At 50.2% G+C, this 25868-nt stretch overlaps 2 non-coding genes across 2 annotated transcripts; both read left to right on the top strand.

Annotated features, from left to right (window-relative positions):
* The first annotated feature begins 1806 nt into the window (after window positions 1–1806).
* Trnaa-agc (transfer RNA alanine (anticodon AGC)) lies at window positions 1807–1879 on the top strand. The gene has a single exon. It is a non-coding gene; the product is annotated as a tRNA-Ala (tRNA).
* A 1806-nt stretch (window positions 1880–3685) lies between these two features.
* Trnaa-agc (transfer RNA alanine (anticodon AGC)) lies at window positions 3686–3758 on the top strand. Its single transcript has one exon. It is a non-coding gene; the product is annotated as a tRNA-Ala (tRNA).
* Window positions 3759–25868: the final 22110 nt, after the last annotated feature.

Below are 25868 nucleotides of genomic sequence, written 5' to 3'. Positions count from 1 at the left end.
AACTGCCATCAAGCACCGCATCCACGTTTCCCCATAGCGCCCCACATGCATCCCGCCTTCAACCGAGGCCGTCGGGAAGCGCGGGTCCGCTATCTCATGAACAAGCTAGTGGATGACCCCCAGGTCCGTTACACTGACGTTGCCTATGACTACTGCACACGTCGCACAAATTTGGTCACCCTCAATCACGCCAGCTGAATCTCCACGGCCGCCACCACGCACGACAACGAAATACAGACGGCAGAAGGTCTGGCGGTTGCCTTCGCTGCCACCACCCACACCAAACTTCCCCACATCACTTTAGTGTCCTTCTCGCAGCAGGCGGGCCGCTCTACCAGGCAAATCTAGCTCCCCCCACCCCCCTCTGGCCATTCCTCACCTCTGACGTCTACCCCACGAGACCACCATCACGATCATCTCGACTTACGGGCACTCCGGCCTTCCAGGGAATGAAGTGGCCCACGGCGCAACCCGAGCTTTGCGCTCCCGGGCATTTTCCACCAATGGCCAAGTGATCCCAGAAACCCGCACGAACAGCAACAACCTCAAACTCTCCCTCGATAATATGTACAACGACATTCTATATTATTGCATCCTCACCAGACGCGTCTACCCCCTCTTCCTAACCAACCACGAAGCCATCATCTATCGTCCCCTTCAGACCGGTACCGTATACAATCACGTCATCCTTCACCAGATCGCACCCACTGTCTACCCCCGTCTATGCCAACGCTGCGACACCCCACTCACCACATTCCACCTCGTATCCTCCTGTTTCACCTCCCCTTACCCACCCCATTCCCCACCCCGGAGCAGTGGGAGACTGAGCTGACCAGCCCGGACCCGGCCCGCCAAAGCATTTTGGTTTCTCGGGCCATCGAGTCGGTCCGGCAACTCGATGGACTAGGAACCTGGACTAGAGACGCTTCACCACCACCCTCTTCCATTTTCCTTTTGCTCCTATAAGTGTTTCTACTACTTTCTTAGACGACTGCCATCGAAGCTCAAAATTAAAATTGTTCAGGCCTTTCCCCTAAATTGTGCGTCTCTGTACGCCCAATGCTGAATATCTTCACTGGTGATCCACCTTCACAGAATAGAATGGCTTATGACTTCTGTCGTTATGAGCCCAGTGCCTGCCATGCCGGCGTGCGGGCGGTTCCATATAGGCTCAACGCAGGTTCCCTGTCAAATAAGGGCAATAAAGCCGTCCGAAAAAAAAATTCACGAAGAAGGTGGGGCAACCGAACACAACTTGCGGGCTTTGTTGGCCACCGTAACGGTAAACGTAGCGGTCTAAATCCCTAGGTAGTCCAGTTACCCATCAAAATTTGTCCCCCTACAGTGTCAAAAACGTTGCCAAAGGGACCTAATCAACGCTACTCTTGCCGCGTCGGCTACATTACTTCAAATAGTTGTTATAAATACTTGCTTTTTTTCTCACCATGATTTATTGAGTGGAATATCTTTTTTTTATTTGCCCGAGGACAATGCTTCGGGGGAATCTACTAATTTAGGGAATCTACTAATAGTAAAAATTGAAACGATGTTCATATTTTATTTATGACCTTAGATGAATCTCTACAAAAAGCCGTTATTCAGAGTCGTGTTCAAATTGAATGTTGAAAAGCACCTACATTTCATGCAGCGCTGGGCAGTTGACCTGCAAGCCTAGCGCGAACGTTAAAATGCAGAAAGCGGAGTCCATAGCGGGAGCCGGTTTTCTTCGGCTATACTCTCGCCTGATCTAGTTTCTATCGCGGCATTGCACGCACCTAACAGTATCGCAGTGCAGTTTCCTACCGTGGGGGTGTAGCTCAGATGGTAGAGCGCTCGCTTAGCATGCGAGAGGTACTGGGATCGATACCCAGCACCTCCATATCTTTTTTGTGCAACTGGCTTTCAATAGAATGTGCAGTAATGGACGAATTATGAGCGAACACAAATATATGAACCACAACACGCAAAATCGAAGAATTTGGTTCATGTAGATAACATACTCACACGGTTGGGGTATACCTATTTGGGAAGTCATATGCACAGACTTTGCCTGCTTCTACGCGGTTATGCCGCAACCTAACTTGCATAAAATGAGATTGTGCACTCTGTGGGCTCCCGTTTATATCGGTGCGGTCGCATTTCATTTGTGCTTGATATTACACAGATAGTGGCTGTATACTCATACTGCGCTGCGCAAATATTCGCAGTTACGAATGCAAATCAAATATCTCTGGGCACTTCATACGCCCTACATTATGTACCTGGGCTAAACCGAATATATTTGGTTGAGCCCAATATTCGGCGGACTACTAGTACGCGACATTGCTTCGACTGCAAACACGTCGTAGCCCCTAAATCGAGCACGCGAGCATCAGCCAAAAATATTGCTGGGGTCGTGGAAACGCAAATGTGCGCTCTTGTCTACATTCAATTTCCGCGAAGCTTATAGAGGGCGTTGCTTGTTTTGAAAAATACAGCAAACTAGGTCATACCCTGATTAACATTTCAGCCTTTCTTTAACCGTTTGCCCTTACACTGCAAAACGAACGCCCCGGTGTATGTGGTCATTTTACCAACGCTGCAAGCCGTTCAAAACATCATTTGGACCTGAAGCCTAAACGTCTCATCACTTGGGTATGCATTTTGAGTAGATTAATTAACAATATGCACCATTTATGTAACAACAACATGACGTATACCTCAATCCTCTACGTCTCGCCACTTGGATATGTATTTTGAGTGGATTAGTTGTCACAAGGCACCGTTTTTCAGGCCAGTGAGAGCCAAAATAAAAGTGCGATCGTGTATTTCTTAGACGACTGCCTTCAAAGTTCAAAAGCAATAAATCTTCTTCACTCCTTTCCCCTAAATTGTGCGTCTTTCGGATGCCCTATGCTGGATAGCTTCGCTGGTGATGCAACTTCAGAAAGTAAAATGGCTTCTGAATTTTGTTTTTATGAACGTCACATTTTAACTGCGCGCCCACCGCCTGCCGTGCCAAACGTGGCAGCGGTTTCATATAGGCTGAATACATGTTCCCTATCCCCTTAGGGCAATGCAACCACATGAAAAAGAGTAAAGGTGGAGCAACCGAACACAACCTGGGGCTTCAAAGGTCACCGTAACAGTAAAGGCAGAGGGTCTACACCCCAAGGTATGTCAAATTACCCAACCCAATTCCTCCCCCTAAAGTGTCGAAAAGGTACGAATACGTTGCCAAAGGGCTGGCAACCTACTGGCAGCTTACGTTATAAACGCTGGACTTGTCGCGCGCGTTGTATTACTTAAAATAGTTGTTGTAAATACTCGCTTTTTTTCTCACACTCATTTATTAGGGGCAATATTTCCCTTTGTTTGCCTCAGAAGAAGGCTTCCAGGTGCCCTTTGGGAATTCACGAATAATAAAAATTGAAACCTATTTCACATTTCATTCATGACTTCTAGATGCACCATGCACCCTTACAAAATTCCCTTATTCAGAATAAATTTAACGTCAGAATAAATTTAACGTCAAAAAAACACCAACGTTCCAAACGGCGTTGTGTGGTTGACCTACGAGCCGAGCCCGAACACACAACGGAGATACCGCGGCGGGAGCCGGTTTGCTACGGCTACTCTCGCGTGATCTAGTTTCCACTAAAGCGGTGTACGCACCTAACGGGATTCGGCTGCTGCGTCTTACCGTGGGGGTGTAGCTCAGATGGTAGAGCGCTCGCTTAGCATGCGAGAGGTACTGGGATCGATACCCAGCACCTCCATTGTTTGTTTTTGTCCCAGAGGCCCTCGTGTAAATTTATTATTTCCTTCAATTTGTTATTGTCTTTAATAATGCCTCTAAAATAAACGTTTATTTCATTCATTTCTAAACTCGTACTCCGCAAATATTCGAAGTTCCGAATGCAAATAAATTAGCTCCTGTTATCTCAAACAAATTGATTCAGGGCATTGACGTTCAGTATGTTCGGATGTTCTGTTCCACCAGATTATGGCATGAACTATAAATATTCAAGCTTGTATCAACGGTAAGCATGTCGTAGCTGCTAAACTAAGCGTACGAATGTGAACAATGCTAGTGATACATTTTGGAACATGCGGATACGCAATATGCTTTCGTGTTTTTTCCGGGAATCTTGTAACCTGTGTTGCTTGTTTAGTAAAAATAAAACCCGAAACAGTTGTATTGGAGCCGAACTCGATGAAGGTAATTCATTTCAAAATCCGGCTGTAGTATTTAATGTTCAAAACTTCTCTTAGTGCGGCCTTGTGAAGGGAGGGGTCAAAAGCGGCTGTTTTGTTGCGTTTATGTGTGTGCGTATGTAGGTACAAAGAGAGAGAATAATGTAACGGGAAAGAAAACAGAGAGGCTCTCATTCATTGTAGACCTGCTGTGACCAAAGGGTAAGAGAAACCATTCGAATACGGTGAGTGACCATTGGGGACGACATTGTGTATGTAACTAACGTTTGATATTGCCTGGAGCAGAGCAATAAAGATTGCTCAGTTGATAGCCAGCGCGCGTGTCTGTGTTTTCTTTTACTCTTTTGGTTTAAACGCTGTTCTCATCGTTTTATTCTGCATGTAGCTATTTAAGAAAAAAAAATAGTTCAAAAGACAGGCCGAAAGAACACATAGCGCCCGTCTGTAGTGCTTGTGTTCGCCCGGCCCGTGTGTTGCGCTATTTTTTCTTAAGAATCTTCCACCAACTTTCTCTGATCATGTTCCTGCTGTATGTAATTAAAGCAAATGTTCAGTTTGAATGCAGCAAAAGCAGCCACAGATGTCTCGGGAAAAACGTAATGGGGCTTGCGTCATTTTTTTCGTATCGTTCTCAGCGAACATCCTAGTAAGCAGTTGTATCGATTTGTGGATTAGAGAATGTATGAATAAAGTCTATATCCGCCGTGCTGTAGAGGTTTGGCGTACAATGAGTGCAGAAGCTGCGCTGTTTCACTTTTCTCCCCTGCCAGTGTATCGCAGGAAGCGAAAAATAAAATATTTCAAAATAAAAAATCCCGGCACTCGAACATTTCTGACAAAAGTGTGCCCGCCTAATTCCTCAGGCGCTTATTAAGCTTCAATTATAGGAAACTTTTAGCTTCACGAGGGACATTTTTAGGGTAATAAACACAATTTCTGCCATTAGTTACTCATAAATTAGGCGCGAAGTGTTGGGTTGGCGCTCTTTCGCTTTCACGGCCAAGAGTGGTAATGCTTCGACCCTTCAATGTGCAAAAGAATATCTGAAGATAGCTCTGGGCATCACTAACCCTGTTTGTTTATTGTACTACCCAATGTTAACGGCTGCTAATCTGTGGTGAGACGCTGTTTGGCACTTAGAGAGAGAGAGAGAGAGAGAGAGAGAGAGAGAGAGAGAGAGAGAGAATAAATATTTTTTTATCCGTCGAGCATAGGCTGATGTTAAGATCCTCACCCCGTAAACGGCATACCTAGTCTAGGATTCCTTTAAGTTTGCTTTTTGAAAGGCCTATGTCGTTTTGACTTCCCCCCTTCGACTGTCGCCATCAATTCATTGCAATAGCTTCTTGTTTCTATTAACCTTTGCCGTATAAGGGGACCAACATTTTTACAGAAAAGCGGCGTATCTTTAATCCCCCAGGTCCTAGCGCTGGTGGGGACAGTTCACTCGGGGCTTCGGTATATCCGATAATGCTCCCATCCGAATTATCCGGTCTTTCTCCAGAAGTAGACATATCGCAGAAGCAATTACTTTCATGGCCCGTGACTCGCAACGTAATTTATTTTCTTTTTGAGTTGTCTTGTGTGGGGTTATAAGAGGGGTTAAAGTAGATTGGTTTACTTTTCCCTGCAATAGCAAAACCGGCGACGAGAAAGACTAATCAGTCTGTCTTCTCGTTTCGCCCCGCTAGCAAGCTATCTGCCCCCACCCCGCGGCTGCGCGCTGTGCCGCGCCAGCCGCGGCGGGCCGTGGCTCACCGGAACAAAGGAAGCGACAAGTGTTTTCGCTCATTGACATTTATTACAGGATAATAAACATTCAAAGAGCATGCAGGCTAGCTGGTTGACGGCGAGGATCTAGTTCCTCGCCCGGGCAATTTAAGGGAATCGAGAGGTTCGAGTCACCGCGACAACAGTCATCTCCGGGGGCGCCTCAGCGCGCTCGCGTTTGCCTCGCTGGGACGCCGATGGCAGCCATTGTCGCCCTCCTTTTTGCCCGATCCTCGAAGGAAGGAGGTCGCTAGGCACGTCCTATCGCCTCGCTTCCCGAGCTCCAACTCTCCCCCCCCCGCAGCTCGCATCCCGCGCGCGCTCGCCGGCTTAAAGACACTCCTACGGCGAGGAGGTAGATCCCCCTCGCCGACGTCTTGCCGAGCAAGTTCCCGCGAGGAGCAAGCGGCGTGGCGAAGCCGAACCAAAGGGAACGCGCTAAGGTCGTGTACCACATCCCTCCAACCTTAAACGTTTCCGTACGGTGGAAAGAATAGCACACGGGGACATGTAAACGCAATGTTCGTAAACTATACAGAACATGAAGGTTCGCCCCCGCGTTGTAGCTGTCCTCGCACTCGCCGTCATCAAGCAGGCATCGTCAGCCACATGCACAATACAACGCTCAGGTGTCGCAGGTAACACCGAGGTTGTTCGAACACGCATGTCATGCACAGATGCAGTCTTGTCGTCGACAGCGGTGTCCGGGGCTGCTTTCGTCAAGACCCGCTGAGAAGGCATCAGCTGGCCCAATGCAACGGGGGCCGCAGTGTTCTCAGCCATAGGTTCGACGTAGCGCAGCACAGCTCAGGCCAACACGAGCATCGTTGCTCGCACTGGCGCTCTTGCCAGTCTTTGGTGAGGATCAGCAGGTCCCGTCCGGCCCTGGCCGAAGACAGCAGGCCAGGGTTTCGAAGGGTAGGGCTGAAGCCAGCCCGAGCAAGTGTAGCGACTGCGCTGACAGATGACCGCCGTACAGCCGCTGCTCTCAGTCAGGATGCGCCGAGGACGTATCAGCAGGCCCAGGAGCCTCCCGACCGCAAAGTGCGGCCCAGCACCGAAGTGACGCCAAGCGATGAAGCACACGACGGCGCCGCCCGCACCAACACGCCCTCCCTCATGGAGGTAAACAGCAGCCGTAGGGAGCTCCCACGGCGCCACGTCTAGGCCGCCTCCAAGTAGCTGCCACGCCAGGGCAGCCGCCAGTGGTCCCCAGCTCTCGAACGCTCGCCGACCCGGAGCAGCAGGTGGCATCACAGACATCGCGTAGCAAGCAAGCCTGGGTGACTCAACTCGCATTGCGTATCACATCGGCATTCCCGCAAGCCATGAAGTCAGGCAAGGAAGAAATGCTATTCCTCAGCATCGGCCGCGTGGCACGACGCTAAACAATTGCGGCTGTCAAAAGACGGTTTCCGACAGCGCACAAAAACTCACTTTCTCGAGGCGAAGGAGATTTTTTTCCCCGCTACGTGCAGAACCACTTAAAACAAGCATTCCGACGGCACGCACCCCGTCATTCAGTGGAGAAGAGGGGCCGTTTCCCGTCCGTCTGCTACCAAGCCACGTCCTCCTCGGTCGTGCCCTCTCCCACGCGGTGCCGGCACCGAAAAAAGCCTTCGGGCAACACGCATCTTTGACAACGACCGGCAACCCAGAGGCTTGCTCTACTGCCCCATTCGCACAGCCGTGAAGGAGACATTGGCTTTGTCGTCGGCCCTACCCGCTCGCTGCAATACAAACAGCTTAGTGAGCGGCGGCGCCCATCGCGTCTTGCGATGTCGGAACGCCCGGTGCCGAGCCGCAATACCAGACAGCCCTAACGGCACCCGTGGCCCCTGGCCACACGGCTCCCAGAGCCCGACTCCCATAGTCCATAAAAGAGACAGCAGAGAAAAGAAAATCGGGCCAAACAACTCAGCTTCCGTACTCGCTCACTTCGGGCTTGCAATTACAGCGCGGGCCTGATGCCCTAGCGCGTCATGGGTGCTGGACTTCAAGAATTTCAGTGCCTCAATTTGTCGCGGCAGAAACGTCCCGCCTAAACGGCGCACTGAGAAAACTCGGCGCTCACATGTTCTAGCACAATGTAGCAACGTTCACTCCGCTCTCAAGAAAGTACGCCTGCCTCCGCTAGCGATCTGATTCACGCTAGCAGTAACACTAGTCAGGTTCGGACAAAGAACTTTTCTCACACCGAACAAAGACATGTTCCATGTTCCGAGAGCCAGCCCCACGTTGATGCGCCAGATGTGGGATAATAGCGGGGTTAAAGTAAATTGGTTTACTTTTCCCTGCAATAGCAAAACCGGCGACGAGAAAGACTAATCAGTCTGTCTTCTCGTTTCGCCCCGCTAGCAAGCTATCTGCCCCCACCCCGCGGCTGCGCGCTGTGCCGCGCCAGCCGCGGCGGGCCGTGGCTCACCGGAACAAAGGAAGCGACAAGTGTTTTCGCTCATTGACATTACAGGATAATAAACATTCAAAGAGCATGCAGGCTAGCTGGTTGACGGCGAGGATCTAGTTCCTCGCCCGGGCAATTTAAGGGAATCGAGAGGTTCGACTCACCGCGACAACAGTCATCTCCGGGGGCGCCTCAGCGCGCTCCCGTTTGCCTCGCTGGGACGCCGATGGCAGCCATTGTCGCCCTCCTTTTTGCCCGATCCTCGAAGGAAGGAGGTCGCTAGGCACGTCCTCTCGCCTCGCTTCCCGAGCTCCAACTCTCCCCCCCCCCCCCCGCAGCTCGCATCCCGCGCGCGCTCGCCGGCTTAAAGACACTCCTACGGCGAGGAGGTAGATCCCCCTCGCCGACGTCTTGCCGAGCAAGTTCCCGCGAGGAGCAAGCGGCGTGGCGAAGCCGAACCAAAGGGAACGCGCTAAGGTCGCGTTCCCACACTTGAGAAAAAAAATATTTAGAGATGGAATTTGTACGTTTTTTTAGAATAAATCTGTTATACGTGGTGAAATTTTCTTTTCCAATCACTCGGAAACATTACCAGATGTGACCTATGCCTCTGCGGGTTCGATTCCCGGCCGCGGCGGCCGCTTTTCTGATGGAGGCGAGAAGCAAAAACGCCCGTGTGTACGAGATTTCGGCGCACGTTAGAGATCCCCAGATGGTCAAAATTAATCCGGACCCTCCACTACGGTGCGCCTCGTCGCCTCCGTTGCGTCGGCGCGTTAAACCCTACAATGAATCAATCAATGACCTACACTTACGCTTGCCAGATATCCGAAAGCAACAATGGTAATGCTTTATGAGGAGCCACGACATGTCTTCCAAAACAACAATCCACGAAAGAAAAAAAATTCGCAACTTTTTTTTCTTTTGCTCTTGGCAGCCGGTATGGCTCGATCAGTGCTCATCCGTCTCAAGTTAATTCGCACGCTTTGCCCGGAAGCTTCCCAGACGCAGAAGCCGAAGCAGGGATGAAGCAGGCTATTACAGCAGTCAGTGGGAACAACAAAACAACCTGTCCAGCCCCGCAACTCGACGGATGCAGCAGTAGTGGTAGCGGTTCGGGTAAATGAAGGCGGAATGAAGTACACCGGGGATATTATTGAACACATCCGCGAGTTCACCTGCATTCAAGCTGGAGCAGGGATGTAAATATAGTGGAATATTATAGGATTGGATGGAGAGAAGTAAATATTAGAAAGGTGAGAAGAGAATAGGGCAGAGTGCTTCCGCTGTGGTCGGCCGCGTCGCACACAGCACATCTCGAACACTGCTGGCTGCCGTCATGCTGCGGCCGGGAGACGAGAAGCCTCGACGGGAGCGGTGAAGCGTAGAGGCGAGCTTGCTGTGAAGAGAAGCGAAGTCTGCGGCAGTTCCGACAACTTGAAAGTTCGCTGGACATGACTGAGGCCGACGGACTGGTACTAGTGAGCGGTAGCTTGCCCTTGACAGTCCGCACCGGCACAGAACAAGCCGACGACCCTCGTGGCCGAAAGGCCGCCGATCCGAAGACACGACGAAACGAACGAGCGCGCAGACACGTCCGCCTTGCTCAGAAGCGACGACACAACTCTCACACGGTTACCAATGCAGTTTGAAGATTCGCACTATGGTAAATATAACACAAAAAACATTTCGCGTGGGTGCAAACGCGGAGCATCGACTGGACGTAAGAAAACCGCATCGAGAACGAAGGCGTACCAAAGCCGGCAGCAAACGCATCAGCCCCCAATCGACGAGGCGTCACGGCAAAGGTACCTAGAAAATCACTTTAGTCACGCGAACGCCGTTCGCCGCTCCACCAGAGGTCGCGGTCCCTCCCGTGCTAAAAGATTTCAGATTTCGAGGTCTTCTTTCCCGTGCCGGTAAGAACTAGCATCGTTGGTGACGAGCTGCATGACGTTTCGGCTTTTTGTGCTTCAAAATTTGGCATGTTCACGAGAAAGCGGATGCGCCCCCACTGGGGGCGGAGCACTGTCTTTCCTGGGCCTCATGAGCTCTTCTACGAATGAACTAAAAAATTAGCAGTTGGTTATACCTCTGCTATGCCAGGTCATACGTAGCGTAAGCTAAGGTTCAGCTGGCTAGTCTAAGGTTTCCTGGTTGTCTAGAATGAGCTGATTGTCATGCTTATAAATCTAATCCTATTTTAATACAATCTAATCCGGTCCAATCAAATCCAGTCGCGGCGGCGGCGGCTCCGGCGCGCCAGCTCTGCGCCGTGAGACGTCACTGCTCCTCGCGCATGCGCAGCACGGCTCTCCAGGAGCCACGGGAAACCGCTCAGCCTCGGCCAGTGCAGCTCACGCTACAAAATCGCACATTACGCTTTATTCGGCACTGGCAAGAGCTTTGTGAGGGGGGGGGGGGAGAAATAAGAGGACCTCACGCAAGCTACACCACAGGGCAGTCCTTGAAGCTGCCTCAGAGTTTTAACGTGGGCAAGACGAAAAAATAACAAGAAAAAAGTACGCAGTGGAGGCACTGGGTATAGTAGCTCTCGCATGCTAAGCGAGCGCTCTACCATCTGAGCTACACCCCCTTTTTTATCTGAGCTACACCACCGTGCAATTAGAGGTGACAATGGGAGCCCCACAGGTGTGGAGCTCCCACACGCAGCCTCAGAAAGCGAAGCACGCGAGTGCAGCCGAGGTGGCGCTGTAGATTGCAACCATTCTCCACACGGGTTTTTCGTTTCACGCTCTAATGTTCGCTCTCGCATTGTATGTGGATCGAGATAGAGCGTATGGATTAGTTGGCGTGCAGACAGAGTTGCGAACGAAGATTTATTATATCCCACCCTGATAGAGGGCGGGCATGCAATGCAGAGAACTGGTAACTGCTGGACCACTTCGGTGACACAATCGCCGAGGAGAGGTGGCACTAGAAGTAGGAGAAGACGGATAGCTCGATGGAGGGATGAGATAAAAGAAATTCGGTGGTGAAGATTGGAGTCGAACAATGCAGATTTAGAGCAGTCGAAAGTAAATATGAATTAATTATGTAAATATTGCACCCAACCATAATTTCCACGCTATGCCGCTCCTTCGAAGACCAGGCGACGCTCTTTCATACGGTATGGCGCTCCGACAATGCCCCACAACATTCGCGCCATCCCTCGCCTTCTTACGAGCTTTAGGGCAGACCCCTGGCCAACGCCGACTTCAATGATCAGCGCCTGCTGGTGTTGAGGGCAGTTGAAGGTGGGAGAGCTGAAAGGGTCTTGGGCTTACGACTCCTTTCCTTTGCCTTTCGTAAAAACACGTTTACTCTCTTTCTCCCTCTATGTAAAAGAGGCCTTCGCCCTGTAATGGACATAACCAGCTTGATGATGATGACTGGTACGGACGAGAGGGCTGTCGGCACGAGAAGGTAGCATTTGTGTCTCTCTGTCGCTCTCAGGAGCGCGCGCGCATGTGCCTGTGTGTGTGTGCGTGCGTGTGTGTGTGCGTGTGTGCATGTGTGCGTGTGCGTGTGTGTGCGTGTGTGTGTGTGCGTGTGTGTCGGGGGGGGGGGAGGTTGGGGTCAGCCTCCTGTGTCCATGAGGCCGCGGGCCTGCGCTACATTCCCCGCACATTGCTCCAGCCCGAGTTAGCTCTCCGAGCTGATCTGGCCAGTGCTGTCACCCACGGCTCAGGGGATGTGGAGGGGAGTGGGTGAGGGTGGTGGCGATAGTGGAGTACCCAAAGGGGTAAGGTGTGAGGTGTCACACTGTGGGCAGTTGTAGGGGAAGAAGGTTGGAGCGATGCGCGACAGGATGGCTTAATTCTACAATGTCCCTGTTCGCAGTCGCCGGTAGACATACGCTCGATGGTTGGCAAAAGCGTGGTGAGCTGTAAGGTGTATCCTTCTTTGTGTTTGGATAATTCGGTAGGACGGAGCTAAACGGAGAGCCCAGTGAAGTCAGAGCACGGGGGGAGTGCGAGGCCGACTTGTTATAGGCGGCAGGCTTGTAGCGAGTCTGTTGTGATAGTCAAGTAGGGCCGTTGCAGATCAGTTGTGGTCGCGTGGGCGATGGTAAGCGCTTCGTCAGCCGCTGGTGCGGAGAGATTCCATATGAAGCTGCAGTTGCTATTTGCCCAGTTGAGTGGAGGACCACGAGGGTTGTTGCGTGACCTGTCTTTAGATTGAGCGGCGTCCATGTACCGAGTGTGAGAGTCTGCGTGCAACAAATGTCGAGGACTCCCACCCTGGCCTCTCCTCTTTCCGACACCGCTTTAAAAACGTTCCTTTTCAGTTGCTTCCGTAAATGCCAATCATAAGCCCGCTTTAATTTAAAAGGTGCTCCTACTCGGAGTAATGTACTTCGGTTTCGCTCAATATTCCCAGTGTTTTCTTTCGTTGAACAATCTAGACATGAACGCCGCATGCCACAAGCTTTTGTAGTCTGGAAGGGTATCGCGCGCCATTATATGCTTGTTGTTCAAGCATTCAACTTTTGGCCTGGCGGCTTAATAGAGGGGGAGACAGACAGACAACTGAGATTTTCGTGTTTAGGCATGCCAAGAAACACTACCATTTTTACAGCACCTCATTGCGCAAAATGATCTGCAGGTGCTTTGCAAGCCCCGTGCAAGCATTCAAATGCGGAACGGTGACATTGGCGAGCCGGTTTCTTCGGCAGTCTCGCGGGCTCTAGTTTCCGTCGCAGCATTGTATGCACCTAACGGGATCTGACTGCGGCGCTCCACCATGGGAATGTCGATTCCTTGGTCAGACAATTGCCGCTTGTGCAGTCAAACAGAGACTATTGATTATTGTTTTGTGCTGTGCCGTGACGCGGTGTTTTTCTGGGACCTTTTTCAATGGACTCTAAAAAAGGACATTGACATCACCCCGTACACCATTCGCTTCTTGTCATTTGAAGATGTTACCCGCCGCGGTGGCTCAGTGGCTAAGGCGTTGCGCTGCTGAGCACGAGGGCGCGGGTTCGTTTCCCGGCCGTGGCGGCCGCTTTTCTGATGGAGGCGAAAAGCAAAAACGTACGAGATTTCGGCGCACGTTAAAGATCACCAGGTGGTCAAAATTGATCCGGAGCCCTCCACTACGGCGCGCCTCATCGCCTGCGTTGCGTCGGCGCGTTAAACCCTACAACCAATCATTTGAAGATGTTAATCGGGTGCCATATGACGTTTTCGTTCTCCTAGGATTGTTTAGCTTGTGGAAGTGCCGCATGACTGATCGGCATGCGGAACCCCCTAGGCCGACCAAGTGCATTTTTCGGGAACAGGCGACGTTGGTACGCATCGTTTATGCAGCGCAGTGTTATCCACCGGAGTGGCTGTATCTTTTGGATGCGAGCGTTTGTTTGCCTGAGTTTTGAAGTGGTGCCGGCCTTTGTTAGATTGACGGGCTTACCCTTTGCTGTCTGTTAGTGTTTTTATTGTGTGTTAATTGTCTTGTCTGAGTTTTTTCTAAAATTTCCATGCATTAAAGGAAAAAAAGTGGGGGTGTAGCTCAGATGGTAGAGCGCTCGCTTAGCATGCGAGAGGTACAGGGATCGATACCCAGCACCTGCCTGTCTTTTTTCTTTCGTTTACCTCTCACTTTTTTTATCGAAATATTGCTGAATAAAGTGTGCATCCAGTCATCCCCTCCTGTATTTTTTCAATGCCGAACGAATCACCGCCAAGTGGCCAATTAAGCCCTTTCCTGCTACTCCTGCTGCTCTCCCCCATCTGCTAGCCTTCCCAGTGCTTTAGTCCCGTGACCGGTTAATTTTTGTGTGACGCTTGGTGGAAAGTAAGTGGCGACGTATGAATATCGTGCTCCACCGCGGCGCTTGTGGCCTCAGCTTACGGCATGTGCTCGAAGCAGGCATCCCATTCACTCCCTTTGTGAAGCGGCCGATGCATTTAGCCTTGACAAAATGGCCGCGTATCTGCTCATTTCGTTGCAAATGTTGACGAAAGACGATAGTCGACAGACGCCCCTGCCAAGTAAATGCTTCCCTGAACTTTCCCTCTCACCTCTCATGCTGTTCCTCTCCTGTATCGTTCCTGCCAAGATAACACCCTAGAGGTTGTTTTCTCTAGTCATTTTAAATTTACCGCGTTCCACTGCTCCATGTCGGGTGCCTCGATGCCAGCGTTGCCGTTCGGCGGAGACGCGCGTGAACCAAGGCACCCTACTCGAGCGTTTATAGAACCACGTTGCCCTACTCCACGAGCATTCCAAGGGGAACGTGAAACCTATCGCGGAACCTTTCGTTATTGTGGCCGTGATTTCTTAGAATGCCGTCATAAGCTTTAGTAGCACGGACAACAGCTGGCGACGGAGGGAATTTTTTCTGCAGTTGATTCAGATGTAGCAAAAACCAAGCATCCATGAATATTTTAGTAAAGGGACACTGCAAATGTCATTTATGTATTGATGTTCTGCCATATTTTTGTGCAATACTACCTTCTTCTTGTCCATCAATATTGACAAGTATGAACATTGAAACCGGACTTTGACGTTTAGATTTGGCTATAGTATATAAGACTATTCCGCAGCGTCTGTTTCACCTTGGACGGGTGGCTGAATCGAGTTACAGACAGACATACATACAGGCAAACCAAACTTTATGTGTTTAAGTAGCCCAGAAAGGCTATCGGCTTTAAAAAATCCCGGGCCATCTCCACTAACGTGATACCTGAGGATGGGTGAAGCATGAAGTCTATAAGTGTATTCTTGGGGCCTTGGCTTTTTTGCCCTCAGAGATGAAACCATTGGGGGTAGAGGTATACATCTTTGCTGTAAAAGTCCCGTGTCTTTGCAGGACGAAGCGTTTTAGAGAGAGCCGTTGAAAAACAAATGTCCCATTGTGCTTTTTAGTACGCGTTTTCTATCACGGACATGAAACTTTCTAGCTTGAGGCGTTGGATGGTGTTTTAGTACCCCGACTTCCTGGAACGACGACGATGACAGGAGACGCTGACAGCCCCAGCTCCTAAAGGCCTTCGCCCCTCAAATGCAGGAGGCGATGATTACGTATTCTGGTACACTAGGAGTGTGGGAGCGTTAATTCGAAATTTAGGATGCCAATTGAATTGCTCCTGTTGTTCGATGTGCATTAGATACGACTCTCTTACATTTGATGCGTCCAAACATCCAATTTCTGCGGAATGTTAAGGCTCAATACAAGTATCCGAGTTTGCATCACTGGTAAACAGATAGTGGCCCCAAGATGTCTATTCGGTACTGTATTATTCCAGCGACAAAGTCAGGCTAATGTGGAAACGCAGATGCGGCTTCTGGTTTCTTTTCGTGCCGTTCGCGACGTTGTCTGACAGATCCTATATATATATATATATATATATATATACATGAGATACATCTGGACGGGTCAGGGAGGTACGAGGCCGGCTTGTTATAGCGGAAGGCTTGAAGCGAGTCCGTTATGATAATCAAGTAGGGCTGTCACTGGTGAGTTATGGTGGCGTGGGCGATGGCAAGCGTTTCGGTGGACGTTGCTACGGTTTGGTTGCAATAGGAAGCTGTGGTTGATATTTGCCCAGCTAAGTCGAAGACTACGAGGGTTTGTGCGGGACTGGTCTAGACCAGTCACGCACGGTCCCCTACACGGACATTGTTCAATTTACAGAGCAATGTCCGTGTACTGAGTTGAGGGCCTGCGCTGTGCCGTTTGTCTAGAAGCCTTACCTTGGCTCAGGGCGACATTTCATTTTTTGTGTTTAGTTAATCTCTCTTCTTCTCTACTTCATCTTAATGCTTTCATTTTTACTGCCTGTGGCTAATGCCATTCATTAGCCCTTTTTTTTTTAAATGCAGCTATACACAGTATTGTACTCAACGTTTGCTTAATGTGCCCAGTGTTTTCTGTTGTTGCACATTCTAGACATGAGCGGCCGCATGCCACAAACTTTTATAGTCTGCAAAGTTATCACCCATATATACTCCTTCATGAAGCGTTCTTTTACCTTTTGATCAGGCGACTCAGTCGACTGGCAGGCAGACGTACGACCAAAATGTTCGCCTTTATATAGGTAGCCCAGAAACAACACCATGTTTAAAGCACCACATTCCGCAAAATGCTCTGCAGTGGCTTTTTGCAAGCCCTGCGCTGGCATTAGAATTCACAGCGGTGAGTCTGCGGTGGGAGCTGGTTTCTTCGGCACTCTCGCGTGCTCTAGTTTCCGTCGCAGGCGTTGTACGCACCTAACGGTATCCTACGACGCCCCTTTACCGTGGGGGTGTAGCTCAGATGGTCATTCCACTTCCGGGCACCGCTGTGAACGGTCGTGTAATCATGAGCTCGCACCGAGCGGTGATAGCGGCCGAAGCCAGCCGCGGAAACAGGAGCGAGGGAAACGAAGAACAGGACTATCAGATTATCTTGCCGAAGCTGCCTACCGGACGGATTGTGTCAAACACAGTTTTCCTTCACGCTGACGTAAAGGGAAGACCATACCGGGTCGAAGACTTCAGGGACGCTCTGGCCCAGCATGGTGCGCTGCCCGAGGTTATTTCCTTGGGCGCTTACCAAATCAACCACGTCTGGGCAGTGACCTTCAAGAACGCCGACGCAACTAGGAAGATGCTGGCCGATACCGAGATGGTGGTGAAGGGGCGTCGCTGCCTCGTGATTGACCCGCAGAACCAGGAAGTGAAGCTCAAGCTCCACTGGCTGTTGTACGGGGTGGCGGACGAAGACATTCGCTCGGCATTTTCAACCTATGGCAGTGTCAGCGAGGTGACCAGAGAGCGGTGGCGTGTTGCGGGTGTCAACGAAAAAACGTCGACGACGAGGACTGTGCTACTCAAGCTCAAGTCCGGGCTGAAGCTAGGCGACCTGCCCCACCAAATTCGCGTCGCCGGGGAGCTAGCTCTCGTCGTGGCACCCGGGCGGCCTATGCAGTGCCTTCGTTGTCACGGCGAAGGCCACGTCAGACGTGAGTGCAAGGTGCCGAGGTGTTCCCGGTGTAGACGTTTCGGCCACACTGACACTCACTGTGAGCGCTCGTACGCGAGCGCTGTGGGACCCGCTGGCACTGACCTGGCCACCGAGTACATCATGGACGCGGCGGAGGCGGCGGAAGCTGCCAAGGGGTCCGGGGACCTGGGGCCGGAGGAGGCAGCCGATGAGGCAAAGGACGAGGCCATCGCGGCAGCAGGGGGCGGCGACAGTGGAGCCACGGGGAAGCCTGTTGATGCGGGAGACCTGTCGAAAGACGGCGTCACCCGAACGGACAACCACCTAACGGCAAGTCAGAACCCCGATGCCATGGAAGTGACCGAGACTACTGTAGCCAAGCGGGCCCACGTCGACGTTGCCGAGGGTGACGCAAATGACATCACAGCCCAGGCCGACGAGCCGCCGATGAAGGCGACGCCAGGGCGTCGTTCGACGACGCGGCTCAAGACAAATGTATCGGAGCGCAGCACGACAGGGGTGGCGGTATCGGCATCAACGCACCTATACGACCCGGGGCCCAAAGGCGTCCCCTAACGGAGCACTGGACGTGAGAGGTAAGCACCATGTCCCCGGTTTCTAGTATGAGAGTGGAAATGGAGCCTTGCGAGTCACTGAACCTTGCAACCCTAAACGTCCGAGGCCTTTCGGGTAAGCGACGGCAGAGCCAAGTATATCGCCTGTTGACTGACTTGGACGTGGATATACTAGCGGTTCAGGAGACGAAAGTGGAAGGGGAGGATGAGACCGGGGACATGGTGCGACGTTTCACGTCGCGGTATTTTGTATGTGTAAGCCATGCAGTTGGCCTCTCCGCTGGCTGCCTTTTGTTTGTCAAAAAACTGCCGAGCCTTGTTGTTAAACATGTCTTCTCCGGTTTATCGGGCAGGCTTGTGATTGCTGATGTGGCGTTTGCTGAAGTGCAGTGGCGATTTATCTGTTTGTATGCGCCGAACGACGCTAAAGAAAGAACTGTATTTTTCAGTAACGTACGGCCTTATCTATGCGCAGAAAAGCGGCTAGTCGTGTTAGGCGACTTTAACTGCGTCTTGTCATCGCGCGACAAGGCTAGCACCACTCCTTTTAGAGACGAAAGTACTGTACTGTTGTGTGATATAGTAGATTATTTTGGATTAGTGGACGTGGGCGAATGCTTGGAAAGCGAACGTGATGTGAAATTCACACATTTTCAGGGTGTTAGCCACGCCAGACTGGATAGGGTATATGTGACAACCGACTTGATTGGGAAATGCGAAGGGTACGCCGTAAAACCCGTATCCTTTTCGGACCACTGCTTGGTTGTGTGCAACCTAGGATTTAAAAAACGGACCAATCCCTTTAAGTGGGAGCTATGGAAGTTAAACGACAAGTTGCTCATGGACGGGGACTTTGTGGAAACAGTGAATAATAAAATACGGGAAATAGAGGGGGGTAAAATCTGCGAACAGTGGGAGGAGTGTAAACAGGACGTGAAACTGAGGGCCATAGAAAGGTCCACGGTCATTAAATATGAACAAAAAATTATTGAAAAAACACTAAGATCCAACCTAGAGAAACTAACACGCGAAGAGTGCAAAGCGCCTGGGGTGTTCAAAGAAGATATTGCAAAAATTAAACAAAAACTTGAAGTGCTGGACGACGAACGCTATCGGGGAGCTCTCGTGCGCGCGAGAGTAGACCAGTTAGCGTCCGGAGAAACGCCTACTAAGCGTGCGATGGGTTTAGAGCGGGCGAACGCGCGACGTAACGAGATAAGACAGATAGAGTTTGAGGGAAGGGTGACGGACGATAAGCATGAAATCGCGCGGGCTTTTTTTCACTACTTCAAAGGATTGTTTGCTTTTCGCATGGTTGATTTGGAGGCATTTAAAACCGAGTTCCTCGGCGCAATGCCGAGAATCGACGAAGACAGTAAAGAAAGGTTAGAGCAGCCCATAACACCTGCTGAAGTCGAAAGTGCCATCAATAACCTAAACCCAGGAAAGTCGCCAGGACCTGACGGGCTAAGCGCGGCTTTTTACAAGGCGTTTAAAGCCGAGCTTGCGCCACTCTTGGCAGCACTTTTTAACGAGGCTCTGGAACGCAAGGCTTTGCCCTTGTCATACGCACAGGCACACACGATACTAATACCTAAAACAGACAACACAGATAAGCTTAAACAGGTAACAGCATATCGCCCAATCACTTTGACGAATGTAGATTATAAGATTTTTATGAAGGTGTTAGCCCAGAGAATGCAAACAATCGTCACTCAAGTGGTAGGAACACATCAGACGTGTGGCATTAAAGGACGGACGATTTTCACCAACACGCATAAGGCAAGGTGTGTTCTAGAATGCTGTGACGCTGCCGAAGCTCGTGTGGCTATTCTCCAGCTCGACCTGGAGAAAGCTTTTGATTGTGTCTCCCATGAACTGTTGTTACTTATTTTGGACTATGTGAATGTAGGGACAGTCATTAAAGAGGGTGTGGCTCTGGCGTACCGGAAGTGCACCACGAGATTAATCGTTAACAAGACTCTGGGGGCCCCCATTAGCGTGGAACGGTCGGTACGCCAGGGCTGCCCTCTAAGCCCACTTTTATTTTGTCTGTATATTGAAACTCTGTGTTTAAAGATAATCGAAAACGAACACATTCGCGGGTTTCAGCTGTGTGAGGCGGAAGTGAAACTTCTCGCATACGCTGATGACATTGCTGTTTTTTGTACCACGAAGGAGAGTGTTAGAACTGCAGTTGACAGTGTGAAACGATTTGGGGTAATTACGGGCAGCGGGGTAAACTGGGGGAAGTGCCTGGGTTTCTGGCACGGGGACTGGCCATCAACACCGGACTATTTCGCCAACGTCAGTTGGGAAACCAGCCCTGTTAAGTACCTTGGTACGCCGCTTGAATGCTACCAGGACAGCGAACCGTACTGGCGGGCCCAAACGCAGGAAATACGGGAAAAAGGGGAAAAGTGGAAAGGGGCCTTTCTATCAATGTTTGCGAAAGCGACCGTATGTAATTTATTTTTTGTTGCCAAGCTGTGGTATGTTATGCAAGTGTTACATTGCTCACGTGTGAATGTGCAAAGAATGCACCGAGCATTCGCGGTGTTTATATGGTCTTCCTCCTGGGAAAGGTGTAGCAGGGATAATCTGTTTCGGCGGGTCAAGGAGGGCGGTCTTGGACTGACCCATCTATTTGTCCGCCAGTTAGTGAGCAGATTTCTCTTTTTGAGAGATACGAGCGACCCCTTCTTGCGGACAGTCTGCCAAGTGCGGCTGTCTCATGCGTTACCGGAATTGGTTGTGTCAAGTGTGCATATTCAGGGGCGGATTCAGGGTTATTTTAAAGAGGTTGTAATGTCGGCAAGGTTCCTATCGACTCGTTTTTCTATGCAGTACTTGAGTACAGTGTCGCGGAAAAAATTGTACAAGGATGTGTGTGATAGTCTGTTCCCTGTTCCGCGCTATAGAGCGCTGTACAGTGCAGGGCCAGGGCAGGACGTACTCAAGAGAGTGAAAAGGATGCCTGTGCCGTCGGGGGTGAAGTCTTTTTTCTTCAAACTTCATTCAGGGACACTAACAGTGAAAACATGGTTAAAAGAAAAGGGATTAGAGACACCATGGGGTACAGACTGCACAATTTGCAAACAACCAGAGAACATATAACACGTTTTCATACACTGTTGGATGGCGGTACACTTTTGGGATGTGATGCAACGAACACTACACAAAGAATTCCCACTTAATTCACATGGTATCCGGTATCTATGCACAGACAATGAAGAAGGGGTCCCCTACGACTTAGTGATGCTTTTGGGCCTCCATAGCATCTGGCGTGCGCGCATGGCCTGGCTCCATGGCGACGCGAATGCTCGACCGGCGCGGCAGTTACTGCGGGAAAGCGTTGCACAATTTGTTGAGGGGCAAAGAACGCTACAGCCAGCTCCTGAGTGGTTGGATTTAGTTGAAACACTAACTGCTATTAAGTAATGAACCAATGACAAAGCCAAGTCGGAGTCACGACTGGCAGCTTTTTGTGTGTGCCTGTTGTATGTGGTGTGTTGAATGACTTGCGTTATGTCGAAGACCGGCAATAAAGAAAAAAAAAAAAGTGTAGCTCAGATGGTAGAGCGCTCGCTTAGCATGCGAGAGGTACTGGGATCGATACCCAGCACCTCCATCTCCTTTTTTCTTACAATAACATTTTGTCCAATAGGTCTTAAGAAACTGTGCATTGAGCATGCTTCTACAGTCTCTCTGTGTGAGCTTTCGAAATTTCGGATACGAATTGAATGGATCTTGTTATTCGATGCGCTTACATTTATTATATTTAAACATTTCATTTCTGCAGAATGTTAGGGCTTAATACAAGTATCCGAGTTTGCATCAATCGTGAACATGTAGTAGTCCAAAACTGTATGTTGGGTACTGTATTATTCCAGCGACACAATCCTGCGAATGTGGAAACGCAGATGCGATTTATGGTTTCTTTTTGTGTCATTTGTGACGTTGTACGGCAGTAGATATATACTCGATATCAAAAATGCACGCAGGATTTAATTTCAGGAGGGGCGGAATTTATTGAAACAGGGAAGGGGACACATTAAAAGGAGAGAGGAAGCAACAAAAGGAATTCAGTATTAAAATATTAACGAATACTTGGGTATTCAGGAGCGTACTCTTGATAAACTTCCGGTTATTTTCTTCGTTTTTGTTTGTCTTCAACTGAACGGTAAAATGGCTCATCGTATTGGTCAATGCCGCATTAGTTGGTGCGTGGCTTGCGAAGGAAAAAAACGCCCGCCCGCATCTTCCCACGGGGGGAACTCGAGTAAATGCGTCGCATAGGGGTGGTTGTATTGCGTGAACGCTGCGTAATTGGGTAGTTTGCGGTTACCGTTTGGATGTGGGGAGGGTTTCGTCTTTATTATTCGTATTATTCTCTCATAACGGGTCCACCGGAGCACGTTATGAGCAGCACGAAAGAGAGTGGTGGGAGTGGTGGGAGGATGAGACCGCTGTTGCTGCTGAGCGCGACGGAGCGCACGGTGTAACTACTACGGATGCGCGCACACACGCGCGCTCCCTGCCGAACCGGCGCAACTGTTGTTGAGAGCGACGAGGCGCACGGGATAGCTACGGCGCATGCGCGCGCAGACGCGCTCCTCCCGCACCGCCGCAGCTGTTGCTGAGAGCGAGGAGCGTACGGGGGAGAGACGCGCACCTGCGGAGTGAGCGTGTGGACGGCGCCGCCATCAACGACAGAGGACCAGGCGAGCCTAAGAAATGCTCCGCATTCAAAAAATCGCTCTTCCCTGGCCAGCTCATACCCCGATATCCAGCTAACACTTGTGACCCCAGCACGGACGGCCAGCCGAAGTCAAGGCATCTCGGACTAGGGATGCCTTCAACGGGGCCAGGCCTTCATCAGCCTCTGCTCGATAAAGAAAAATATGTATTCTCTGTCTTTATGGCTATATTTCTTGATGTACAAAGTGTCAGCGGTTTTTGTTCTCGCCCCACCAAACACTGTAAAATTTCGGAGTCCGCCGCAGGCCTTTCGATTCCTCCTAGGATATGCCAGTGTCCATACTTGTATACAGCTTTGGTTGCGTCAGAAAAGAAAAAAAAATATTCAGTTCAATTATATTCGGTATTCTTTTAGTACTAGAAACGTCTTTCTTTCTTTACCAAGCGCACGTAATCGATTCGACTTAAACTTATCCTTAACTCTGTCGTTCCGAATAGCGCGGGCAATATAACGTTATAACTATCTTCAAGTTGATATAAAGAGAGAGGGAGAGAGAGTGCAATACCAAAGGAAGCAATGCATTTGAAGCCCTAGTAATGCTTCAGCATTTCTTTTCCTTCGTTTAGCACCGTCTGTGCGATTGCGATTTCGGTTGAATACTAAGTGGACACTGAACAGAGATTTTAAACAGATCTTTGTTCAGAAGTATCCGCTAACGCTGCGTTGTCTTTGCTCGTCCGTTTCGGCTGCGTATCTTTGTTGAAGCTTGGGAATTCTTCCATCGCCTCCCTTGTTCTGGATCACTAACACTACTGGTATAACATGGGAGGCAATAGTTATGTTTAAGTTTAATTCAAAATTTGGGTTTTTCGACATTCACCTGGGATATGAGGCGCGCCGTAATGGAGTACAGTGTCATCGTATTCAGGGTTTATGCGCCAAGCTGGGAATGGCCATGTAGATACTGAAAATAGGGAAGAGAAGTATGCACGCACTTAGTCTTTCGGTTCGCTCGTCAGAGGAACGTATAAGTGCAAAAAGCCGTCTAAGTATAGGCCAGTCTCAGGACGAGCGCATTGCGTGAAGATCCTGTTACGGGGACCTTATACGTCCATCAACGCATGAGGAGGAAAAGTTTTTAAGAGTGATTTTTACAGAAGTATTGTAAGAGTCATGACGCCCGGGCAGAAACTTGTACCCTAAATTGAATCGGTCCAGAAAATTTTCGAGAACACCGAGAAACCTTTTTGTAGTTAGTAGTAAAATTAGTAAAATGCACACCACCTGCCAAGTTCACCGGTATGGCATTACGGGGATCTGACCGCAGGGGCGGGGGGGGGGGGGGTGTAGAAAAATTAGTGGCGTCATAGTGGAATCGTTTACATGCATTTTTATTTTTTTCAACCGAGAAGCAACTGAAGTGTTTTGTCCAAAGCACTAACAAGCACCACTAATTTTCAGTTTCTTAATCTTGACGTGGCTGACGCCGCCCTTTTCGTGAAGTCCTGGGAATACTGTCGGACGTCATAATGCCCGCTCCTGCGACATTTTGCCAAAAAAGCGTTGCCGAGGGTTGTGTCAGACATGGGTGCTCGGAACTGGGTGAAATTTACTATGCTGAACTGCCTCTCGCATTCAGCGTTTCTGTGGTACAAACCAGTTCAACATGCGTGCATGGACGGCTATTCTTTTTAAGCTCTTCACGGGCAACCGTGTTGTGATGACCGGCCCCGCGGACATAGCGCGAGGCAGTGACGAGACAACAGCCCCTCTTGGGGGCGTACGCACACTGACCACACAGGTCACGCGCGCTACCTTTTTTTAGCGCTGTTGCAGCAGTCTGTCTCGAATGTACATGGAAGTTCATCCATTTCGCGCCGCAAAGTGGAGCCAGCTACCAACTTCGTCCCCCTTAACTCAACAATTCAACCAAAGTTACAGTTCCAGGAAAACACTGAAGAGTTAGAGTTCAAGGAGAACACCGAATCATAGGACGGCGTTCCCTGGTGCCCCGGTGGAGCCGAGGTGTTGTAGGGGTCGAGGGGCACTCGGTGAGCGGTGAACCTGTCCCTGGCAACGTGAAAACTTGGGCGAGTTGGTGATGCATGTTGAACCACACCGCAAACGACGAGACAAAGCACTTTTTAAGCTCTTTAAGGAATATCGGTCAAACCGGACTATGCCTAAATGACCATAGTAGCACCATAATTATCTTAAAAATAAAACGCTTGGTCATCTCGCCACTCCCTGCGACACATGTGGCTGCAAGCCGCTGTTTGAAGATTGCCGCTTTATCGGCAGAAACGTGAACCCGCTAACTCGGTAAATTATACAGGCCGCTGAGGTTGAATGCCTGGGCGAGAATTGCGTCAGTATAGCCTCAATTGCACTCACGAAAAAGGAGATACACTATCTTAACATGACACGTGCCGATAATGGTTGACGCTGTGGTTGGTTCTATACTTTTTCTGCCAGTTTTTTCATGTGTTTTTTTCATGTTTTGTTTTTCAAGCATTGTTTTTTTTTTCAATTTCGTTTATATTTGACGCCGTTGGAGGAAATAAAACCCAGTTGTAAGTCAGCTCTTCGTGTGTCCTCTTGCTATCGTCATTTGTCTCGTCGTTTGCGCTGTGGTTCAACAATATGTCCCTGGTCTATCGTTGGAAGTGCTCGATGGAAGGAAGCACTTGGTCAGCAGTGGAAGGAAGCACTTGGAATCACGTTGGGATAGACACCGCCAGCTATGTCTGCGGTCATTGACTACGGTGGCGCTTGTAGCTCTCGGCATTCAGGGGAGCTGCCAGAGCCATGGAGGCTGGGCCAGCTCGGTAACTGCTGGGGTTGCCTTGTATGATCAAGCTTGCGGGTCCATTGTCGCCCATCGTCCAACTGCAGCTCTATCTGGGAACCGTGTTGCCTTGTGACTGTGAAAAGCATCCAACTCGGGCCCGGACGAAAGTTCTTGGCGGACACCCTTTCTCCTGGTTGTGCTTGCTCCCTTGGCTTAGCTCTTTGATCACGATCCCACTTCTGAGCGAGTTGTTTTTGGAGAACTGTAGTTCGTAGGTCCGGTCGAAGCACTTCCAACGCAGTGCTGAGCTTACGTCCCGTTAGCAGCTCGGAAGGGAAGCACACGGTTACTTTGTGGGGCGCCGACCGATATGTTAACAGTATCCTTGCCATTTGTGCGTTCAGGTCCCCTGGGCCAACTTTCTGTAGTTTGACCTTCATCGTCTGAACAGCCCTCTCCGCAGCAACATCAGAGGCAGGATGAAAGGGTAGTACCAGCAT

Source organism: Haemaphysalis longicornis, unplaced genomic scaffold (assembly GCF_048455015.1).
Source record: "Haemaphysalis longicornis isolate Haplotype H1 unplaced genomic scaffold, Haemaphysalis longicornis Haplotype H1 scaffold_133, whole genome shotgun sequence".
Taxonomy (NCBI): Eukaryota; Metazoa; Arthropoda; class Arachnida; order Ixodida; family Ixodidae; genus Haemaphysalis; species Haemaphysalis longicornis.
The sequence above is the reverse complement of the archived record's forward strand: the minus strand, read 5'-3'. Positions and strand labels throughout refer to the sequence as shown.